Source organism: Notolepis coatsorum (assembly GCF_963971535.1).
Source record: "Notolepis coatsorum genome assembly, chromosome: 10".
NCBI lineage: Eukaryota > Metazoa > Chordata > Actinopteri > Aulopiformes > Paralepididae > Notolepis > Notolepis coatsorum.
In genome coordinates this window covers 131,981,782-132,006,353 of record NC_140174.1, presented here as the reverse complement: position 1 = coordinate 132,006,353, position 24,572 = coordinate 131,981,782, and the positions used below count along the sequence as shown (strand labels likewise).

The following is a 24,572-nucleotide window of genomic DNA, read 5'->3' as shown; positions in this document are numbered from 1 at the left end:
ATTATTTTTGTTAGGCCCTGGCGCAGCAGGGAAAGTGTTTGTGTGTGCGTGTGCGAGAGTGCTCTCTCCGTCTTGTGCCCTGGAGCGTGTGTGTGTGTGTGTGTGTGTGTGTGTGTGTGTGTGTGTGTGTGTGTGTGTGTGTGTGTGTGTGTGTGTTACTGGTCTCCCTCTTGTGCCCTGGAGTGTGTGTATGGGGGGGGGTCTGTTGTATGTGTGTGTTCGCAGCCGGATCACGTGATTGGCTGGCGACAGCAGATAGGGCTCAGCATGGGTCATCAGCTCCTAATCCAATAACTCTGACTGGCATCTACATGTTGCTAAGCAGCAGCTTACACCCACACTACTCAGCCAACCCATCCGGAGACAACTACAGGAGGGGGCAGGGCTACAGGAGTAGGGTGGGGCTACTATGTGTCTTTTATTTATTTTTGTTTAATAATTTTTTTGTTGTTTTTTTATCACCGCCCTCCCAGTAATACACCGCATAGTGGGAAGTCAATGTGTTTTCCGTTATAAATCCGCTCTCTGCTGTGTTTATGGTGGTTTGAGGGCCGTTAACGGCACCCTATGGATGCAGGGCTCCTCTCATAGGCAGCTTTGGTGGAGGAGCCTCTGACAGGGGAGATGTTGTTTCACTGACGTGGCAGAAAACCTTTATTTAACATGGATCATCTGTTCCCCTGGTCCTCAGCTGGTGAGGGAAGGGAGAAGAGAAGGAGGAGAAGAAGAAGTATGAGGAGAATAAGGAGAAGGAGGAGGGGAAGGAGGAGAATGAGGGGAATGAGGAGAAGGGGAGGCAGGAGGAGGAGAAGAAGTATGAGGAGAATGAGGAGGGGAAAAGGGAGGAGAATGAGGAGGGGGAGGAGAATGAGGAGAAGGGGGGGCAGGAGGAGAAGGAGAAGGGGGAAAAGGAGGAGACTGAGGAGGGGGAGGAGAATGAGGAGAATGGGGGGCAGGAGGAGAAGCAGGCAAAGGAGGAGAATGAGGATATTCAAAATGACGTAGGTATTCGGGCACAAGAATACGTCAACCAAACTTTTATTTTGAAGCAAAAAACATTCTCACGCGTTTATTTTTACTCGCAAACTCGCTATACCGAAAGTGGAATCTTCCCCCACCCGTATTCATTGGTTGTTTTTGTTTTATTTTGTAAAGTTGCCTCTCTGGGTCTGACGTGGCCATGGCGCACACACACCCCTCAGCCACTAGTAGGCATCACATCAGAGAGGATACATTAGAAATGTATTTAAAATACACAGACAGCAGGGCTGTACAGTGCGACATATATGTCGAACATGCTATGAAAAAATCAGTCTGTGCAATGGATGAATTTACTGCGTAGCACCCGTGCAATAGCCTTACAGCCTGTGTGTGTGAGAAAAAAAGATTTGCGTGTGAAGTGAATCGATGGGCCTTGGCCACACTATTCTACTTGGTAGTTGTAGTCTATCGTGCGATTAAAGACCATGCGTAGAGTCCATACATCCAACAACAAATCCCATATTTCCTAGCGAACAATCAAAACGAAACTCTGTGAAGATGGAAATGAATGTGGCCTATTGCATCACCAAAGAAGAACTTCCTTTCAATAAGTTTAAGTCGCTAATTTTGCTCTGCAAGAAGAATGGAGCAGATATCAGTCCATCTTATGACAACCACGTCCGATGTGGAGAGATGATAGAGACCATAGCCGATGAAATTAAGTCGGACCTGGCAGTGATGATTGACGGGGACATGGACACTTCTAACAAATAATGTGAAATGGTCTACGTTCGAATCATTATAATCAGCTTGTTCATTGGCTTTCCATTTATAATTAATTAATTTATAAGTGGAAAGCCAACGAACAAGCTGATCGGGCAACAGGAACTAGAGCACAGCCATGCATTAGGTGAGTAGCCCACTATTAGGACGTTTTTCAATACTTAAATACTGGCTACTTAAATTTCCCTCCGGGGACCAATAAAGTATCTATATATCTATCTAATAACGAGACAATATGCAAATAAGGTAATAGTAATAATTGTCACGGTTCCCCGTATATGGAAGTGGCTTGCAACTTACTGCTGGTAAAATCACTGTTTATTTCTCGTTTTGCATAGTATTACATTCCTCTTCTATAAACAATCAAAGTCCGTAAGAGCTATGGCCTCATACGGGTCCATTAAACCTTTTTGATTAGCGTCTTTCCTTCAAGCTAAGTTGAACTGAACATTTCACTGTCAAAAGCGCAAGCGTAAACACGGTTGCGTCGCGACACGGTTTTCAAAATAAAGGTCACATATACACATACCGTAGTAGGCCTCTATCAATTCTTATAATAAAAGTCCCAGATATACATTTAAACATTAATTGGCATAGATCTCTATAAACCACCCAACACATTGATCACTTTAGACACACACTGAAACCAGTAACATCACAAATATTAAGCATGTAATTACCCATACAAATAATAAACCTTTCATGTAGGGATGCCCCGATCACGTTTTTTGCCATCAATACCGATCACCGATCGTCTTGAGCCATATCGGCCGATACCGATCCGATATCGATAGTTTTTGGTTTTATAAAAAAAAATATATATATATATATACTTTTTTAATAATAAAATATATATATTATATAATTATACTTGTAGTTGTATTATCTGCGAGACATCGCCACCACGCAACAAGTCAAAATGCTCGCTATCTCCACTGTCTGTGTGTATACTCTGCTTTGGTTAAATCACATTCAGCATGCACTCAGCAAGGTATATCTGCGGCTCTGCAGATATACCCTACTGCCTCAGCTAGCTCCTTTTGTGACTGCGATGCAAGCCGGGGCTCGAATACGCATCAAATCAATGTTATAAGACATTGATATCAGGAGCCATCTGTAGCTACTGCTAGCCGGCTAGATAACGTTAAGACAACGCCTCAGTGAACTATTTAGTTTAATGGGACATTTCGTTTTGAACAGTGAGCTAACGTGAGCTAACGTGAGCTAACGTGAGCTATCATGCACTACTAGACTATTGCTGGAGCATTTGTTGATATCAGGAGCTATCAGTAGCTAGCCGGCTAGATACCGTTACACAATGCCTCATGTATTAAACTAAAAGTGAATAGTTGACTGGGTAATTTAATTTTGTTTAAACAGTAACGATAGCTAGGTAGCTAACGTTAGCTCACGGTCCCATGCACTGACTAGACTAGAGCAGACTATTGCCTGAGGCAATAGGAGCCGTCTCTGTGTTTACACGGGTGCGGGAGGGCAGGGGAGGAGGAGGAGGAGCGGCAGTTTGCAGCTCCGTGTGTCTGATAGAAGGCATGAGACAGAACTCAGCGAGTGAGATCTCCGCTAAGAATTGGATCATGTTTTTCGATCGGTTTTCACGATCGGCGAAAATAAAGCATTATCGGAATTCACCGATCTCATATTTATACTGAATATCGGCCGATACCGATCGCTGGCCGATCGATCGGGGCATACCGGTTATTTACAATAATAATAATTCCATTTTATTTATAAAGCACTTTTCATTGTGAAACAAAAGGTATGCAGAGTTCCTTGTACTCCTGATTAATGCAATGGTGTGTGTGATGATCTCATTCAAGGAGTACTACAAGCACGCACACACACAGTTTGTTGTTTTTGTTCTATTAGTGATTTACACACTCTCAATAAAAAAACATTGTATGACTAATTTAAACAGATTTGCACTGCTAATTTGTAGTGTAACATATTGTTGTCTTGTATACAGTTATGTCCCTGCAAATTACCATTATGGCCAAATAAAGAGAAAATGATTGTCTGAAAACATTTCTTGTTACGGTTTGGATTTTGTGTGCCCTGTATGCAAGATTTGTGTCCTTTGCCAGTCACATACCTATTTAAGTAATGAACAGCACTACTTGTGGTTGTTTTGAGAGATTTTAGATACGTTTTATACTCGTGCTACAAGATTTTGGTCTGTGCTACAAAACTATCAACCTCTGTAGCACCAGCGCTGTGTGCAAAAAAAGTTATCGTACAGCCCTGCAGACAGACACACACACACACCAAGGACATTTTCACATCAGAGAGGGGGGTGGGGTGGGGTAAAGGAACTATGACATGTTCACATCAGCACAGGAGGGGGGGGGGGGGGGGGGGGGTAGAGGGGAGTGTCAGATGGGGAGGGGGAAGGAGAAAGCAGAGATGAGAGACGGAGCAGGAGGAGGGAGGGAGCTCAGAGAGAGTGCAGAGTCGCTGGGCGGTAGTCGGACGGAGAGAGAGCTCAGGAGAGGAGAGGAGGGGGAGAGGGGAGGAGGAGTGGCAGGGAGGAGGTGGATGTGGTGGGTTTGTGGGGCACTGTGGGTCTCCGGAGGGAGGGAGGGAGGGAGGGAGGGAGGGAGGGGTCAAAAGGGAGGAGGGAGGCCTGAGACTAATCTGTCACACATACACACTTTCTCGGATCCCTGGCTGTGGCCGTCCGCCCCAGGAGGCAGTTGACATAACGACCCCTGCACTGCACCCCCGCTACACCCTTGTGACCGACACACAAGACACCTTGACTTTCAAGATGGGCTGAACAGTATCGTCGTTATGACGACGGTGTGACACAAAAAAAATGCAGCCTACGTCGCAAAGGCTGAAGAGAATGCGTTGTGCACTCAAGAGAGTGACACGGTAGAAACAGAGGAACACCATGGGTTTATTCAAACCACCAGAGGACTCTCCAGTGTCAACGTTATCAAGATTCGAGAGATGTATTAGTCACATACATACACGAGACATGTAGTGAAATGAAGGTGGCCATGCCCGCCTTGATTGTGCAAAAATCAAATAATAATAGAATAGAATAGATAATAAAATAGACATGATAAAAAGTACTAAGATAAAATACAATGCTAAGCTTACAAATGTGTATGTGTGTGTGTGTGTGTGTGTGTGTGTGTGTGTGTGTGTGTGTGCGTGTGTGTGTGTGTATGTGTGTGTGTGTGTGTGTGTGTGTGTGTGTGTGTGTGCGTGTGTGTGTGTGTGTGTGTGTGTGTGCGTGTGTGTGTGTGTATGTGTGTGTGTGTGTGTGTGTGTGTGTGTGTGTGTGCGTGTGTGTGTGTGGAGAGATCAGTGTTCAGTGTTCTGATGGCCTGGGGGAAGAAGCTGAGTCTCTGTTCTTGTATCATCACCCTAATCTACAACTGTAGAGCTAACACAAAGGTATTTAAATCACATCACAAGTAAACAAAGATTTAAAAACTAGACATTAAAAATAAACATATGTTTTGCAAGTCATATAGCAACAGCGATATCATTCCGACCAATTGGCCGACCAATTGGCCAAGGTATTCACTGACATATTTAACCTGTCCTTAGAACAGGCTGTCATCCCCACCTGTCTGAAGAAGTCCACCATTATCCCTGTACCCAAAAGATCTACGCCCGCTTGCCTCAACGACTACCGCCCTTTATACAACGGCATGCAAATTTCTCTATTCTGATTGGCTGAAACAGTCCATTTACACGTATTTATTGGGAACAATCCACGGTCCTGGGCCCAGGACCCGCCCACAATCGAATCACATATCACTCCGCCGGCTCACTCCGGGAGAAAACAAGATGGCGGACAATAATCTTTAACAAAATGGATATGTTGATAGCATCATAACGACTAAATATGAAGCGATTCTGTCAAGGCGAATGTCTTAGTCCTTTAAACAATGTTGGATGATGTAATTGATGGGTCTTGAGTCATTATAGAACAAAAGAAAAATCGCGGATTGATTGATTGATTAATTTTCAATATTTTTTTCAATTTTCTTTTCCTTCTCTCTGACTGCAGCCCTCACTCTCACACTGTCCGACGCTGGCTCAGTCTCCACCCACCCCCACACACCCCCCCCCCACACACACACACACACACACACACACACACACACACACACACACACACACCAGGGTTTCCGTTAGAATTTTTTTTTGCAGGTCTGAGTGTCTACCGGACAAATGGGATAAATTCCGGTCAGAGTTTATTGAGCTTAAAAACAATTGATAGGCCTATATAAAGAATGACATCATCAAGGCATTTATAATATTTTAACTTAAAACTAGGCTACTTTTGCGTATATACAGTCATTAATATATTCCAAATAAAATAAGTCCCTCGAGACTTCGTGCTGCTGCCGACTTGAGGTGTCGGTGGGCAGTCTGCCCGACCTTAATAAACAGCAGTCTGTTATAATCACATTTTTATGAGCTAACGAATTCCGTTATATTGGACATTTGTATTAATTATATCAAGCGAAGAACTGAGAAATTTGGCAGAGAGAGACGGCAACATTATCGTGGGTTAGCGCCGTGATGTATATCTCCACCTCCCAACGACTTGGTGCTGCTCATAATGTCCGGTGAAAATAATTCCCTCTAAGCACAATTTGATTATTTGAATTGTATTAAAATAGGCTAAAATTAAATAGCCTATGCGATGAACGAAAAAATCATTACATTTGTCGTTGCTTCACCAAGCAGCCGGTCTAATAATGACACTGCTGTGTCAGCGCGAGCTGGCTGCTGATATATTTACGTGAAGCATGGAGCAGGCAGAGCAGAGCAGCGGTGTCAGCAGCGCCCCCACCCAACAGCTGAATTGCCAATGGCTGAATTGGAGTACTGCACCCTGCCAAGCCAAATATATATATAATATATCAGCAGCCAGCTCGCGCTGACAGCAGGATGTCATTATTAGACCGGCTGCTTGGTGAAGCAACGACAAACGTAATGATTGTTTCGTTCATCGCATAGGCTATTTAATTTTAGCCTATTTTAATACAATTCAAATAATCTAATTGTGTTTAGAGGGAATTATTTTCACCGGACATTATGACCGGAGAGATTAAATATGTCGGACTTCAACAGATTTTGCCGGTCAAATACCGGTAATTACCGGCTAACGGAAACGCTGACACACACACACACACACTCCTGTCTGCAACGCGGGGGATAGTCAGACAGAGAGAGCTGGGTGCTGCGCTGTTCTAAGTGAGCATGGCCTATTGAGTTGATTGATTGCAAATTTTATTACTGTACGCTTGGTTTCCAACTGGTTAAGTTTAGGCCCTCTACAGTAGGTTTAAAAAAATAAATAAAAAAATAGGGCGAAGAAAACTTTTTTTTCCTATAGGGCAAAGAAAACTTTTTAATTTGTTTTACCTACTTTCTATAGAAGCATCTAAGAATGAAGTTCTATAGAAAGTAGGTCTGCACCCCCTTAACAATTGTGTGTATTGAGCCGTACTGTATTGTACCCATTCTGCATCTGGTAAAACAATTTTCAATCAATCAATCAATCATTCCAATAACCACTAACTTCATAATTAAAAACTAAAGAAAAGTTGGATGTGTTAGTTGGTTGGATGTCTTAGTTGAAAGGCAGTTGGATGTGTTAGTTGGTTCGATGTCTTAGTTGAAAGGCAGTTGGATGTGTTAGTTGGTTGGATGCAATAACACACAGTTGGATGTGTTAGTTGGTTGGATGCACTTCAAGCTGCTTCCACATGGAGGCAACTTCTCTCAATCATTCCAATAACACACAGTTGGATGTGTTAGTTGATTGGATGCACTTCAAGCTGCTTCCACATGGAGGCAACTTGTCTTTTTTGTAGTTGTGGGAACTACTTTTTCTGGCGGATGGTTTTTTCAATAAATCTTCGATTAATGTGTGTTTATTGTATAGCAATAAGGTTGGATGAATGTGGCAGTTGTATAAAAGCATTACACCACTTGCAGTCGTGATTTGTTAACAATAAACCATGCCTAGGGGGGTCTAACAACCCTCGGCTGCGCCTCGGGCCTAACGACCACCCCTAGGCATGGTTTATTGTTCACAAACCACTCCTGCGCGTGATGTAATGCTTAAGTAGCTCTCACCTCCATAGCCATGAAGTGCTTTGAGAAGCTTGCGAAGGGCTACATCTGTTCCTCCCTCCCCATCAACCTGGACCCCCTGCAATTTACATATCGCCCCAACAGGTCAACGGAGGACGCCATAGCCCATGTGCTGCACACAGCAGCATCACACCTGGATAAGAGGCAGGGGAACTATGTGAGAATGCTGTTAATCGACTACAGCTCAGCATTCAATACCATAGTCCCCTCCAAACTCATAGCCAAGCTCAGGGACCTGGGCTTGAACTATGACCTCTGCCAGTGGGTCTTGGACTTCCTGACGGGTAGACCCCAGGTGGTGAGAGCAGGCAACTGCACCTCCTCATCCATCACCCTCAACATAGGGGCCCCCCAGGGCTGTGTTCTGAGTAGGGCTGCACGATTTTGGGAAATAATCGAATTGCGATTTTTCTGACAGATATTGCGATTGCGATTACATTTGCGATTATAATATATATTTTTTAAGCAGCCCCACAGAGGTTTATTGTAAAATGCGGCGTGCATCTGGCCTACGCAGTGAGTCTTTTCAGGACACCGAGCCTGAACATTTTTCTTTTTACCTGGGAATCGATACCGGTACCCAACGGTACCTTTTTTTCTGTACTTTACTCTCCCTCTCTGAAGTCTAAACTTCACAACACACAATCTAAAACCCCTTACCTCCCTCTCCCAAACCGATCTTGTATCTCAATGGGACTTCCTGGTTAAATAAATGTAAAAAATAAATAAAAAATGCGATTTTGATAATTGCATCATTCCAAATCACAATTTCGATTTCAAATCGATTAATCGTGCAGCCCTAGTTCTGAGTCCCCTCCTCTACTCGCTGTACACACACGACTGTGTGGCACAGCGGAACAACAACACAATCATCAAATTTGCTGATGACACAGTAGTGGTGGGCCTGATCTCTGCAAACGATGAAACGAAACGATGGAAGAGGTAGAGACTCTGGCACGGTGGTATCGACGGGGCACCGGTGGAGAGAGTGAACAGTTTTAAGTACCTCGGAGTCCACATATCCGAGGACTTGACATGGACCACACACATTGACAGTGTAGTCAAGAAGGCACGGCAACGCCTCTACTTCCTTAGGCGCCTAAGGAAGTTCAAAGTGAGTCAGAAGATCCTTAACACTTTGATCGCCATGGTTAAATTCATAATTTACCATCCCTAGCCAGCTCTATTTGTCTATGGAGAAGTTCCCCTTCTTTGCAGGGCTATAACTTTTTTAATTCTATTGCTAAATTGACATTATGGCCCATTCAATGTCCTATATCTATTGTTCAGGGTGTAGCAACGTTATACTTTTTCATTCACATATTCATACTAAAATACGGTCTAAAGTATAAGTATGTTTTTATCGTTTTCTGCAGCTTTCTCCAGAACTTGATTTATAGCCCCAAATGCATTATATTGATGATCAAATACAGTTTGGTAGCGATCGGTGCCAGATAAAAAATTTCAACTGGAGGTACTTCTAGAAGTTACTACGTATGATCTGATGTTGACCGGATGGGCGGGGGGTCGTTTATAATTCCATGGGCAACGTTATATCATTCATCTAGTGTGGGTCATATGATCATCAGAGCAGTTTATATCGAACACGGTAATAATAAACGCTGAAACTTACCCCAGTCTCCTCGGGCCGTTGGGCGATCAGCTTGGAGTAGACAGTTTTCTATTATGGGATGTTGATCTAGATGAACCATTTCCAGGTTGTATAATACTATATACGTCCAAATAACGTTGTTTATTGAGTTAGGGCGAGCGATTGATTATCCAGTGTGTCGAGATGGAGTCCTGCTAACGATCGCGAGTGCCCGGATGAAATATGGGTGAGCACTTCCTGTTTGGCGCGTCACTTCCTGTTGGGCGATCTGCCGATCGGCCACCAGATGGCGCTCTTGAACCGTTAGAGAGTTGAGTGGAGATCAGCAGTATATCTCAGGTCCCCGGAGGAGAAATATGATTTCGATCACAGATTTTTGAAATATTGATATCAAAGACGTGTTACGGCGTCTTCGGCAGAATGAGCATGGCGGGCAATGACGAGTTTCGGCGTTTCCGGCGATTAAAGTGTTAAGAACTTCTACTCATGCACAATAGAGAGCATCCTGACTGGCAATATCACCTCCTGGTTTGGGAATAGCACAGCACAAGACCGTAGCAGACTACAGAGAGTCAGTGGCCCGTTCAGCCGAACGCACAATTGGAGGTGGGCTTCCCACTCTCCAAGACATTTACAACAAGCATTGCAGGTAAGGCTAAGAGAATAATCAAAGACTCTAGCCACCCAAACAACTGCCTCTTTGAACTGCTGCGGTCAGGCAAGTGATACCGGAGTCTCATGCCAAGCACAGAGAGACTCAGAAGGAGCTTCTATCCCCAGGCCATCAGGATGCTCAACGACAATAACACTATGTAACAAACCATCAAATACACTCACAGCACACACATCCACACGTACACACTCACTTTAAATAAACAACTCAATGTAGCACCCACTTTAGACACTTTAACACACTTTATACAACTCATACCTCATTGCACCTTACCCTAAGTTGTACCGCATCCCATTTCTGCATTGTACTGTATATTGTATTGTAACTCAGTTAAAAAAAAATTTCCTACTACTATTGTATATTGTATATATGTATATTGAACACTTTTGTTTACACTTGTTTACGTACTTTTGACTTTCTATTTTATACTTATCTATTTTTATCTAGCGCACTCTCAGGAGCAGAACAGAAAAAAGCATTTCATATAAAAGTATTCTGTATTTTTGTATGACAACTAATAAAGAAACTTGAAACTTCAAAGTAATCCGGGCATAGGCTAATACTTAGTCTAGAGATTATGCAGCCCGAGGCCATTTGAACTGATCTGTTTGCGATTATATTGTAGCTTAGACAAATAAAGCTGGTGAGCAGGCCAAGAAAAATGCTGCATCCTGTCCTGTTCCTGGAATGGCTCTAAAGTGAGACAGTGGCTATTGTATCCCACATACCTCTACTCACTGTAGCTAGCTATGTGCTTTTCACATACAGTAGAGAACTGTATCCATGCGTACTTGCATGGTATTTTCCTCTCACTGGGTTTAGTTTAGTTCATAGTCATTCGTCTCAATTGTCCTATCTCAAACCCTGCTCTCTTCTCTTGATGATCCAATCACAACTGTAAGCAAACAGTTGTGATTGGAGGATCAATAAAAGAGGGCAGAGTTCAACATAAGTCAATCTTCTGGCTTTCTATCGGATTAAAAAAGGAGCCAACAGGTCAACACGTTTTACACAGCAGCACAATCACGACGTTTACATTCACACTGATATTTGACTGATATGTCATAAATGTATAGATGTAGCAGATGTCTATCTGTATGTCATGTATGTCATATATGTTATGATGAATTGAAAATGGGGGACCCTGATGTAAACAAGACGAAAGTCTTTCTCTGGTCTGCATCCCCTTAACAATTGTATGTATTGAGCTGTACTGTACTGTACCCATTCTGCAATCTGTTAATAAACTTTTCAATCAATCAATCAAACACACAGTTTACATTCACACACAACCATGACGTTTACATTTACACACAATCCTGAAGTTTACATTTACACACAATCATGAAGTTTACATTCAAACACAATCATGAAGTTACATTTACATACAATCATGATGACGTTTACATTCACACACACACAATCATGAAGTTTACATTCAAACACAATCATGACGTTTACATTCAAACACAATCATGAAGTTTACATTTACACACAATCCTGAAGTTTACATTCAAACACAATCATGAAGTTTACATTCACACACAATCCTGAAGTTTACATTCAAACACAATCATGAAGTTTACATTCACACACAATCATGAAGTTTACATTCACACACAATCATGAAGTTTACATTCACACACAATCATGAAGTTTACATTCACACACAGTTTACATTCACACACAACCATGACATTCACAAGTAGGTAACACCACACAATATCATACTGGTACACACAAGCAGGCAAACATACACATAACACACGCACACACACCTCTCCTACTGGCCTGTGATCACAGAGGCTGGAGTAGAGGCAGGGAGGGCTTTATGGGGCTTTATCGGCCTGGGAGATCAGGAATGCCCTGTCCACACCACACACCCGCACACACACACCCAGTCACAGATGCACCATGCATAACGTGCTGGGTTGGATTCCTCTAATGTAGGCCAGACATACACACACAGAACAGATGTAGTAGTAAATAGCTCCCACGCCGACCTTTGACCCAATCAAGTCTCTTTATTTCAATTTTGTGCAGATTTTACTGAAATTGTATAGTTGTTCAATAATATGAACACTAAAGAGGAGCATCACAACATTCATTCAATCTTTTTATACTCAATAAATACACAGAGCAGTTAAAACTAATTTACAGTGTCGTGGAGATGTTACATTCACAATTGTCATAAATAATTAATAAATACAGAAACATCAGAACAATTAAGAGCACATTTCAAAAACATTAAAACAGAGGTAACAATTTAAAAACAATTACATATTGTGGCGACCTGATTGGTCATCAAAGTTCTAAACCGACCGATAAGACATTGTAATTCAGGCCTCAGGACGGCCTAGGGGTAGCGATGCTGACCGGTCACCGAAAGGTCGCTGCTTGGATTCCCATTGGGGCGTGTTACATAATTTGCGCTGAACAGACTAAAGTAAACAAGTTATTAACCAACAAACACTTAAAAGGCCCTATGATGCAATATTATCACTATTGCAATATTATACTCAATAAATACACAGAGTAGTTAAACTAATTTACAGTGTCGTGGAGATGTTACATTCACAATAAGTCATAGTGCGTTAATAAATACAGAAACATCAGAACAATTAAGAGCACATTTCAAAAACATTAAAACAGAGGTAACAACCTGGTTGGTCATCAAAGTTATAAACCGACCGATAAGACACTAGAGTGTTTAGTTTCAAAGTTTCCTGCAGGGCATACCATGAGGTAGGGGGCAGATAAGTGTAAGACAATCACTGGATCATGTACATTAGGGCCCAGGGGTCCATTCCAATAAAGAAGTAATATAACAGTCTCTAATTATGGCTTTATAAAGAAACAGATTCCAATGCAACTCCCGTCTCTGCCAGAGAGGACCACCAGACCTTATTAAATAGGATACAATGGTGAAAACCATAACTATCACCGGTGATAAATGTCTTATCTTATTACTTGTGTTATTGCACAATCGCTGCGGGCATGACCTCCCGCATTTCACTGTATGCTTGTATGCCGTGACAAATAAAACTCTTGACTTGACTTGAAATCTAATGGCTGAATGGTAAACGGAGTCTAAGTGTCTATAAATCACATCTCCGTAATCCAACACAGACAACAGGGAAACTGCTGAGAAGGAGCCTTACAAAAGAAGAACTTAATATTTCAGATTCAACCGCACTCTTGCTTTCAACCAGAATCAGTTACAGAGCCTTGCAATAGAGAGGTGACTATTTTGGATACAAGATACTTTGTGCAAGGATGGACTTGAAACGCCTACCAGGGGCAGGGGCTGAAACAGGGTGTGTGCTGGCTGGGTATTCTATATCATATATGTATGAATTGCACTGCAGTTACTCAAAGATTTGCATTGTTTTTGTCATGTTTGCGTGTAACTGGGGTCATTTTCCAACAGAACTTTGGGGTCAGTACCATGTACCAGTACCGTGTACCACCAGTACCATGTACCAGTACCGTGGCTGAATGAAGGAATCCACTCCTGCAGCGTGACACCTCTTTATCTCCCTTTAGAAGCTAATGTCCACCTTTCCACTTGTCAATAAGTTGTCAGCGTGAGCTTTAGAATCAAGTTCACCTCCAGACAGGCACCGCTACCCGTGGGAGAAACACTGGTCCACTTCAAAAGGCAGAGTGTCTGACAGATAATATTAGTTAGAATGGGGGGCACATTGGTGAGATACAACACACACAAGAGAAGTAATGGACAAGACAGAAACAAGAGACTGGAGGAAGGGGAACATTTTAGAAATATGAGAGAGAGAGAGAGAGAGAGAGAGAGAGAGAGAGAGAGAGAGAGAGAGAGAGAGAGAGAGAGAGAGAGAGAGAGAGAGACTCTCATTACGTGCAACGCAACTGCGTTCCGAGAGAGAGAGAGAGAGAGAGAGAGAGAGAGAGAGAGAGATGTGGAATGACTCATCCAGCCTATCACAGTCATGGGGTCTCTCTCTCTCTCTGTCTCACATCCACTGAGCAGAACAGACACCATCTGGACAGCTGGAATTTTACTGAGCAGGGGGGATGCCCATATAGGAGGTGGGGGTCTCCTATCTTTGAGGGGGGTGTTGTGGCTGGGACATACAGTACAGCACTAACGCTAGCTGAACAGTTGAATGCCACATAAGCTAGTCTGAGTGGTTCAGATGGATTATTACATGCAGCCCTGTTGCAGAGATTCCCCTGTAGATGGATTTATTTAGTTGTATTTATTTTGGTAAAAGTAGCATTTAAAGACTATCGTTATTGTCAATTTACACAAGGCAAGAGAAATGATTGATTGATCGATATCCTCAAGAGGTACATAATATATGCCATGTCTGAAAAGGCCAGAAGTGCAGTCTTCTCAGTACGGTCTTATCAGTACAGCCTCTTAGTTCTGTCTTTTCAGTACGGTCTTATCAGTACAGCCTCTTAGTTCTGTCTTTTCAGTACGGTCTGATCAGTACATCCTAGTATTAGTACAGTCGTTTCAGTACGGTCTTATCTTTTCAGTACGGTCTTATCAGTAGTCTTTTCAGTACAGTCTTTTCAGTACAGCCTCTTAGTACAGTCTTTTCAGTACAGCCTCTTAGTACAGTATTTTCAGTACAGCCTCTTAGTACAGTATTTTCAGTACAGTCTCATCAGTACAGTCTTTTCAGCACTCAGGTTCAGGCTGAACTTGACAATGGTTGAGAAGGCATGTTTGGGTACCCCTTCAGTAGGACTGGGGGATATGGCCAAAATCGTTATCATATCACTCGATAATTATCTCGATATACATGAAATAATTATTTCTGTCAAGTTTAAAGGCTATTTTTGCTGCTGAATGAAAGCTGAAGAAACCAAAAGGTTAATTGTGGTTCAGCTTTATTGTCAGAACATTACCAACTAGGCCTACTTGCCAAACCACAAATCTGAGGTAGAACATGAACACGAACTGTATAACAATACAACTTTTATAACTGGCATTAACTTCTTCTTCTTTCGGCTTTTCCCGTCAGGGGTCGCCACAGCGGATCATCCGTTTCCATCTGTTCCTGTCCTCTGCGTCGTCCTCCGTCACTCCCACTGCCTGCATGTCCTCCTTCACTGTGTCCATAAACCTCCTCTTGGGCCTTCCCCTCCTCCTCTTTCCTGGCAGCTCCATCTCCAGCATCCTCCTCCCGATGTACCCCACCTCCCTCCTCCGCACATGTCCAAACCATCTCAGTCTTGCTTCTCTCACTTTCTGCCCGAACTGCTCAACATGGGCCGTTCCTCTGATGTAGACATTTTCAATTTTGTCCAACCTTGTTAACTGGCATTAACAATGAAAATAAATAAAATCTCAATTCTGGTATTAATAATGAAAAATAAATCTCAAGTCTGATTAGCACACATAGCCTACTGTGTACAGACGCTTGTATAAACTGTATTTTAAATTAGAAAGCAAACAAAATAAATGGACAAGAGAAAAATAAATCTCAATTTGGTCAGTATTGTCATTTGGACAAGCAAAGCCATTACTTTGCCATTAACTTGCGGGCAAAAAAGACAAGTCTCCTGAAGTTTGCGGACGACACCACCCTGGTGGGTCTCATATCCAGGGGGGACGAGTCTGCCTACAGGAGGCTGCAGAGCTGGTGCAGCTGCAACAACCTGGACCTCAACGCCCAGAAAACAGTGGAGATGGTAGTGGACTTCAGGCGGAAGGCAGCCCCCCCCCACCCCAATCATTCTGGGAGGCACCCCGGTGGCCTCTGTGGAGTCCTGCCGCTTCCTCGGCATGACACTCTCATTGGACCTGAAATGGGAGCTGAACACCATCGCTCTCAACAAAAAGGCCCGGAAGAGGATGTTCTTCCTACGTCAGCTGAGGAAGTTCAGGCTGCCAAGGACTATGATGGTACACCGCCATAATCCAGTCCATCCTCACCCTCTCCATCATCACCTGGTTCCCTGCAGCCACGGTCAGGGACAAGGCCAAGCTGCAGCGGGTGATACGATCAGCGGAGAGGGTGATCGGCTGCCCCCTTCCCTCCCTCGAGTCCCTACATTCCACCAGGGCCTTGAGAAGGGTGAGGAAGATCATGGCTGACCCCGCCCACCAGGGTCACGGCCTCTTCATCATGCTCCCCCACGGCAGGCGGCTACGGCTGCCCAAGACATTAAAATCCCGCCATAGACTCAGCTTCTTCCCCTCAGCAACTCGCCTGGTAAATTAGTCAGGTGTCCCCCCCCCCCCCCCCCCCCCTCTATGGCGAGCTGCTAGGGCTGGACCTCTGGACTTGAACTGTGCTGCACTGTATCCATGTCCCCAACCACTGCACTTTACTGTCTTATTGTTGTCTCACTGTTCTGTCCTGTTTTGCACTTATTTATTTATGATTATGTTTATTCCTATATGTGAAAAAAATCATGCACTGTAATGTCGAATCACGTTCCATTTGTACCTGTACAATATGGTGAATAAAGTCATCGGAATCGGAATCTGAAGTCTGTCCACAAATCTGAGTTAGAACATGAACACGAACTGTATAACAATACAACTTTTATAACTGGCATTAATAAATATATTGCGATCAATCAATCAATCAATCAGATGTATTTATATAGCACATTTCACATGACGCGTGTCAACCAAAGTGCTGTACAGAGGGTAGATACACAAGATACATATAGACAACAATCACACTCCGTTTTATGGGAGGGCACACAGGCAAACACATAGAAAAACAGGGCATGAGTCAGTGAACGGGAAAGGCTAGTAGGTAGAAGTGGGTTTTGAGCCTAGATTTGAAGGCATCTATCGAGGGGGCGAGCCTAATGGAGGTGGGGATGCTGTTCCACAGTTCAGGGGCTGCGATAGCAAAGGCACGGCCCCCCCTGAGCTTGAGGTTAGACCTCCGGACTGTCAGGAGCCTCTGATCGGCTGACCTGAGGGACCTGGTGTTGGAATAGGGGGATAGGAGGTCTGAGATGTAGGAGGGGGTGTGACCATTAAGGGCTTTAAAAACAAATAGGAGAACCTTAAAATCTATCCTGTAGCGTACTGGGAGCCAATGAAGGGAGGCAAGGACAGGGGTGATGTGGTCTCTCTTGCGGGTTGCAGCAGCGTTTTGTACCAATTATCGTTGTTTTATCGCGCAGCCATAATGCCTTGCCTACCGTAATTCCTCTAATAGTAACCCCGGCTTGTATTTGTTTCAACTGTAGCGGGTACCAGGCTTGTATTAGGAGGAGGCCTGTATAAGAGGGAGGCCTATATTTCAAATTTTCAAACGGATCATAATGAATAAATCAACATTTTGTGTCAGTTTGAACCCAGTAAAATGTACTGGGTTCATTTATTGAAACCAAGTACTGTATGAAATAGTAAACAGTGCAATTACAGGTGGTCACTGGTCATTTCAACGTTTTCAAAGTGAAATCAAGTAACTAGCTCAGTATGCAGCTCAGTATATTAGTAACCCGGCTTGTATTAGGAGGCCGGCTTATAATTGCTTAGCTCAAGAGCGCACCCGGCCATTAATAGAGACCCGGCTTGTATTTGAATACCGGTCACTATTAGAGTAATTACGGTATATTATATTGATACAGTGATGCCAATTTCCTTTTTGCTGCAATAGAAATGATTGGAGGTGAACAGACTGAAACTAAGGCTGAGACCACTTATTGTTTTATCGATAATTATCGATTGATTGAAAACTTTATTAACAGATTGCAGAATCGGTACAATACAGTACACACAATTGTTAAGGGGATGCAGACCAGAGAAAGACTTTAGTCTTGTTTACATGAGGTCCCCCATTTTCAATTCATCATAACATTTATGACATACAGATATACAGTACTGTTACATCCAGACATTTAAGACAGACAATATATACAAATATACAGTACTGTTTAAGAGATAGAGATCCTAAAAGAAAATATATACATTCAAGGGGGAAGAAACTGTACATTCGAGGGGGTTGGGTGGGTGGGTGGGGTTTAGACATTTACCGGGGCCAGTTTCAAATTGCAGCCTCCCGTAGGTGCTCTTTGAGAGCGGTTTTGAAGGAGGGTAAGGATTCACATTATTTTATGGCTGTGGGTAGGGCGTTCCACATCGTTGTGGCATATTTGCTAAACGTGTTTAGTCCCTTGTTTGAGCCGAATCTGGGTTGAACATGATTTGTGGAACTCCCTCTGGTGTTGTGGTCGTGGAATTCACTGAATGTTAATGTTCCTTAATATGCACTGTCTCTGTATTTTAAACCAATAAATACAAATACAAATACCTTTGGGAAGTATTTTGACATGTACATGGGTATCTTAGTGGTGTAGTGTATCTTGTAGACCAGGCCCATTGCAAGTTGCTGTACTCTTGTCGTCTACTCTAAGCCATCCTAGGTTGTCAAAATGGGCAGGGGTGAGGTGGGTTTTAGGAGTAAGGTCAAGCAGTAGTCTGACCAGTTTGTTTTGTGATGTTTGTAGTCTTGATTTTAGGGCTTTTGAGGTGCTTTGGTACCATGAGGTGCAAGCATAGTCATAGTGCCCTTTAGCCTAGGATGGAACCCAGGTAGGTAATTTCATCTTTCCTTGTGACAATATTGTCACCCACTGTAACAGAGAAGCCGTTGGCCTTGCTGAGTTTGTTATTTGATCCAAAGAGAATGGACTCTGTTTTACTCAGGTGTAATGATAGTTTGTTATAACTGCGTGAAATCGATAAGTGGCATGTGTAAAAAAAGATTTTTTTTAATACTTTATACTATACTAAAATACTAGGTATTCTGGCATGTTTTAGTTAAAACATCCCCATTTCATGTAAATTCAGTTGAATTGCGACTCTGCACTGTGCATTCAATATGCAGTGCACTCCTCCATCACATCCAGAGACCACAGACTATAAAATGAGAAGGATCACTGTGGTAGTTTTGAATGGGGAAATATGTAACACTAAAGATGGCATCAACGACAAAGAATTGCTGCAAAATAAACATAAATGTGTTGTTTAAATAATATTATTACATGGCGTTTTAAAATTCGCCAAAATGCTTGATTGTGATTGGTCAATAGTGCTCCGTTGCCCCTAGCAGCGGTCCATTATTTCTCGATAATTCACTGCTGCTAGGGGCAACGTGCAATAATGACCGCTGTTAGGGGCAACGGGGAAAGATAGCCTCGCAGCCGGACTCTCGCAGCGTTATACCATGCACAGCTGCACTGCATCAGGTGCAATCAAGCCCACACATACGCCAGAGGAGCAACAGAACCGCGTCTGCATTTGATCTCGTCTTGTCGATGGTGTAAAATGAATTACGTATATTGTTAGTAAGTTAGCCCTGTAATAAGCGGGATAATGTATAGCTATACTAGGTCATTGTCGCAAAATAATTGACTTTCACTGCGTTTAGAACACCTCGGCGCGGCGCCTCGGTGTTCCAGAATGCATTGTCGGTCAATTATTTTGCGACAATGACCTCGTAGCTATACATTATCCCCTTACATAATAATTAAAAAAAAAATATATATATATATATATATATATATATATATTAAAAATACTAATAGAAATATCTATATTTATCGATAATTTTGTCCCTATTGATCGATTCTTCCAAATGGCATATCGTAATAATAATATTACAATGTTCTGACTCTAGTATCGTGATAATATTGCATCATAGGGCCTCTGGTGATTCCCCTGCCATTCAGTCCCCTTACAATCATCATGTTTTATCAAGTATAATGCTTCGCATGGTTACTTTCAGGAAGTGGATTCATTGTTTACTCCTGAGGAAATTACACTAAAAAAGGTGTGACTTCACTGACTACAACCAAAACAATCACAGAAGCGGTCGGTTTGAACCTCTGCGCAGACAATGCGCCTTTTAAGTGTTGGTTAATAACTTGTTTACTTTAGTCTGTTCAGCGCAAATTATGTAACACGCCCCAATGGGAATCCAAGCAGCGACCTTTCGGTGACCGGTCAGCATCTCTACCCCTAAGCCGTCCTGAGGGCTGAATTACAAGGTTCCTTTGATTTTAATCGTTCTCCTAGTCGTGGTGGTAGTGTTCTTCTCGTGGTTGTCCAGCACTGTCGATTGTGATGATATCACCCACGTGCATCCTTTGAAACCCATTCAAAACTCTTTGTATAGCCCAAAAAATGCCTCGCGGCCAATTTGAAAACCAGAGTTGTTTTTCTTAATTCCTGGAAAGGTGACTTTTCAGGGGGAACGAGTTCAACGCCCAACCATTGCTGTGGAGTGTGGATGGACTGCATTGTCGCATCTTCATCACTGATAACTGGAATAATCAACCGAGTGAGAAAAGACGTGAAAGCGCTGTGACAACGTTGAGCCACACCCTGGCCAGTGTTTCCTCTGGAATGATTTATTTCAGAGCTGTGGTGGTGGTTGTTGTTGTTTGTTGGAGGAAATGTTTGTTTTTTAGTTACACTTCCATCCCAGTGTTGGTTCTAGCATAAGCTGCAGCGCTATCCTCTTCTTATCTGGGTATTTCAGTTAAAAGTACTACTGTATTTATGTACACTGGGCCCGCGCACTTTCTTTGTGCTCATTGAGGGCAACTGAAGAAATTAATACCTTTGATAATACTGCCTTTTATCTAGCTGCATCTGAATTAATGTAAAGAAAACACTGTAGGCCTGCAGTGGTGGAAGAAGTACACAGTTCCTTTACTTAAGTAAAAGTAGAAATACCCAGATAAATGAGTACTCTGGTAAATGAAAAAGTCCTCCATTCAAATTCTACTTAAGTAAAAGTAGAGAAGTATTTGCAATTGAATGTACTTAAGTATCTCAAGTAAAAGTATGCATTCTACATGACGTTTGTGTATTCCAGTGCTTGGGAGCGTTCAAACCTCGATCCACTGACGTCTAAAGGTTGTGTTAAAGTGGTACATGGTCCAGTTATGCTGCTCTGATTACGTCCGCTTGAAGTTGACATGCCTCCGATTTGAAAGTACATAATCTTCATATATTTTTGCCATGATTTCTATGCTAAATCTTTTCTTCAAAGTAACTAGTAACTGATGGGTTCAGATAAATGTAGTGGAGTAAAAAGTACAATATTTTCTTTTAAATGTAGTGGAGTAAAAGTATAAAGTTCCCTAAAATTGAAATACTCACGTAAAGTACAAGTAGCTTAAGTACAGTACTTAAATAAAATAAATACTTAGTTACTTTCCACCACTCTGTACCTCTTTTCTGTATGGAGATCAACACAAGGCAAACCGTATGCTACATCTGCTTCACTGGGGGCTTCCAGTCCACATACAGTATGGTCGACTCGTGGACCTATGGCATGTGTCTTGTGCCGCCCACTTTGCATGGGAGATATTATGTGTGCCGTGCACTCACCTCAAATGTGAACCAGTGGACAGGGGGGTGAAATATAACCAGGGCTTGACATTAACACCCGCCAAATGCGGGTAGAATTCGGCAGTGGCGTGTAACTCTGTCACTCTTACCAGCCACTTTGGCGGGTAGACCATGCAGCGTCACTGTTTTAGAGTCGTAGTGAAGAGTCTCTCTTTCTCTCTCTCGGAACGCAGTGCGCGCTTACTTGCGTCACACGTAATGAGAACTTCTTTCTCGCTCTCGGAACGCAGTGCGCACTTACTTGCGTTGCACGTAATGAGAGTCTCTCTCTCTCTCTGTCTCAAGTAGCCAAACTTAGTTTACACTATAAAAACGAACTGGATATTTGGATTGTGTGTGTGCGTGTGCGTGTGCGTGTGTGTGTGTGTGATTTTTGGCTGGTGAAAATGCTGAGTGGCTAGTGACTTTGGAAAACCACTAGCCACAGTGGCTGGTGAACCAAAAGGTTAATGTCAAGCCCTGATTATAACCATATGCTGGTGTGCCGTGTGAACATAATACAACACTTCTTTACAGGTATCACATATGGGCCTCTGCTGTCCGCTCACTTACCAAACACAGTTATCATCTTGAGTGTCTGCGCTGGAAGCCAGCCATTCTAACTGCTAGCAGGGTTTATAAATATGTCTTAGGGGAGATTAGCCCCCGGCTGACCCCTGGCGTGTGTCCCCCCCCGTCCCCCCGTCCCCGTCCCCCCGAGGCGCTTGCTGTGTCTCACGCTGCCGCGGCTCCTCAGTCTTCTGTAAATATTTGCACTGAGGAGCCGCCTGGCGCGGCAGAGAGGACGGGTCAGACCAAGACAATAGGGGTGGGTGGAGGTGGTGTGTAGGTGGGTGGAGGGTGGAGGTGGTGTATGTGGTGTGGAGGTGGGTGTAGGGGGTGTGGAGGTGGGTGTAGGGGGTGTGGAGGTGGGTGTAGGGGGTGTGGAGGTAGGGGGTGGGTGTAGGTGGTGTGGAGGTCGGTGTAGGGGGTGTGGAGGTGGGTGTAGGGGGTGTGGAGGTGGGTGTAGGGGGTGTGGAGGTAGGGGGTGGGTGTAGGTGGTGTGGAGGTCGGTGTAGGGGGTGTGGTCTGTGGAGGTAGGGGGTGGGTGTAGGGGGTGTGGAGGTCGGTGTAGGGGGTGTGGAGGTAGGGGGTGGGTGTAGGTGGTGTGGAGGTCGGTGTAGGGGGTGTGGTCTGTGGAGGTAGGGGGTGGGTGTAGGGGGTGTGGAGGTGGGTGTAGGGGGTGTGGAGGTAGGGGGTGGGTGTAGGTGGTGTGGAGGTCGGTGTAGGGGGTGTGGTCTGTGGAGGTAGGGGGTGGGTGTAGGGGGTGTGGAGGTCGGTGTAGGGGGTGTGGAGGTAGGGGGTGGGTGTAGGTGGTGTGGAGGTCGGTGTAGGGGGTGTGGTCTGTGGAGGTAGGGGGTGGGTGTAGGGGGTGTGGAGGTCGGTGTAGGGGGTGTGGAGGTAGGGGGTGCAGCCTGCAGGTAGGTGCTGTGGAGGTCGGTGGAGGGTGGAGGTGATGTGGATGGGTTTTCAAGTTATAGCTGAAAAATAGAAACGTCCGAAAATTACTGGAAAATAATTGAGTCTATGTCGAAGCAGATAAAGTGCCTTGTGCTTTGGTGTGGAACTACTGTATAAACAACGGTAACTCACTTGAGTGTGAGTCACCATATTTACAGCTCTGCTCCCAATTCAAAATGTTTATGTGGATTTCTGTCATCGGGCCAAGAGAGAGATGTACTTTCAAAACGGAGATTGTAATCTTTTTAACGTGACCACAAACACATCAGTGGCCAAAGAGTTTGTAAAAGTGCCCTCGGCAACGAATTACATTCCCATGAAACGCAAACGCTAGTCCTGCTCTGCAACTCATTTCACAAGGATCCACATTCATCCAAGCAAAAGTTGTTGTTAGTCAGTTGCTCATAGCTTATAGCTAGCACATGTTATGTTATGTCTGATGTTATTTAAAAGAAAAGAAGCTTGTGGCTGAAGTCAAACTAAGTATAGCTATCCGGATGTATGTATCCTCTCACGTGGCTCATTAAAAGCTGTAATTATCCATATAAAACTTAATTACAATCCCCGTTTACAGGCGCAAGTGTTTATATCCCTTCAATTAGCATTCAGCTTGGCCACACTTCGTGTGAGGTACAGTACATGGACTTGTGCTCAAACAGAGCCGGATAATGACAGCTTGCAGCATGACAGCAGCACTGACCTTCAAAGTAGGAATTTCTGAACTGGTACAGATACAGAAGTGTGTCTGTCCGGAGGGTCATCAAAGAGAAGCCGCCTATTCTCAGTCCTTGCCCCACAATGGTGGAATGAACTACCCATCCCAGTTAGGACAGCTGAATCCCGTCCAATCTTTCGCCGTCGACTAAAGACTCACTTCTTCAACCATTATCTGAAATGATATAAAAAAATAAAAAATAAAATCTAACCCTGACTAACCTTACTGTCATGCACTTGTCCTAATAAACTAACCCACACTGTAACACGCAACACTTTGATGAACATTGTTACTCAGCTGATAGAGTTGTACCCTTCTTGCTGTCTTGTCGTACAGAACTTGTAAGTCGCTTTGGATAAAAGCGTCAGCTAAATGACTAAATGTAAATGTAAATGTATCAAATGGAATGAAGGGGTGATCGTGCCTTTCAGGTAGCTGCTCCCAGATTGTGGAATGCCCTCCCTTTCTCTTTGAGATTAATGGACTCTTTAAAAAAAAAAACAGCTACAAACGCTGCTGTTCAGACAGGCGTTTGGCTAGTGTTTATCTTGGTTTTACTTTGTATTTATACTTTTTTATTTAGTGTGTTCGATTTGTTCTATGTATATGCTGATGTTGTTTGATATTTTTGGACTGGAAAGCACTTTGTGATCTTGTACCTTGAAAGGTGCTATAAAATGTACTTACTTACTTTTGAATTTAAGCCTGCCAAGCGGCAAGAGTCGATTAGTGTGATGTTTTGAAGACCTACCAAATGGCAAGTAGGGATGGGTGT

General features: G+C 43.5%; 1 protein-coding gene across 2 annotated transcripts in view; it reads right to left on the bottom strand.

Moving 5' to 3' along the window:
* The window catches only part of LOC311235953 (supervillin-like), a 271,644-nt gene that overhangs the window by 222,089 nt on the left and 24,983 nt on the right, over positions 1-24,572 (bottom strand). Inside the window, exon 1 of one of the 2 annotated variants that reach the window (XM_084323494.1) lies at positions 23,783-23,899. The exons of the other annotated variant lie outside the window; for it this stretch is intronic. The gene's annotated coding sequence lies outside the window, so the exon portion shown is untranslated. Of the gene's footprint in view, positions 1-23,782; positions 23,900-24,572 lie in introns of those variants that run through there. 2 annotated transcript variants of the gene reach the window in all.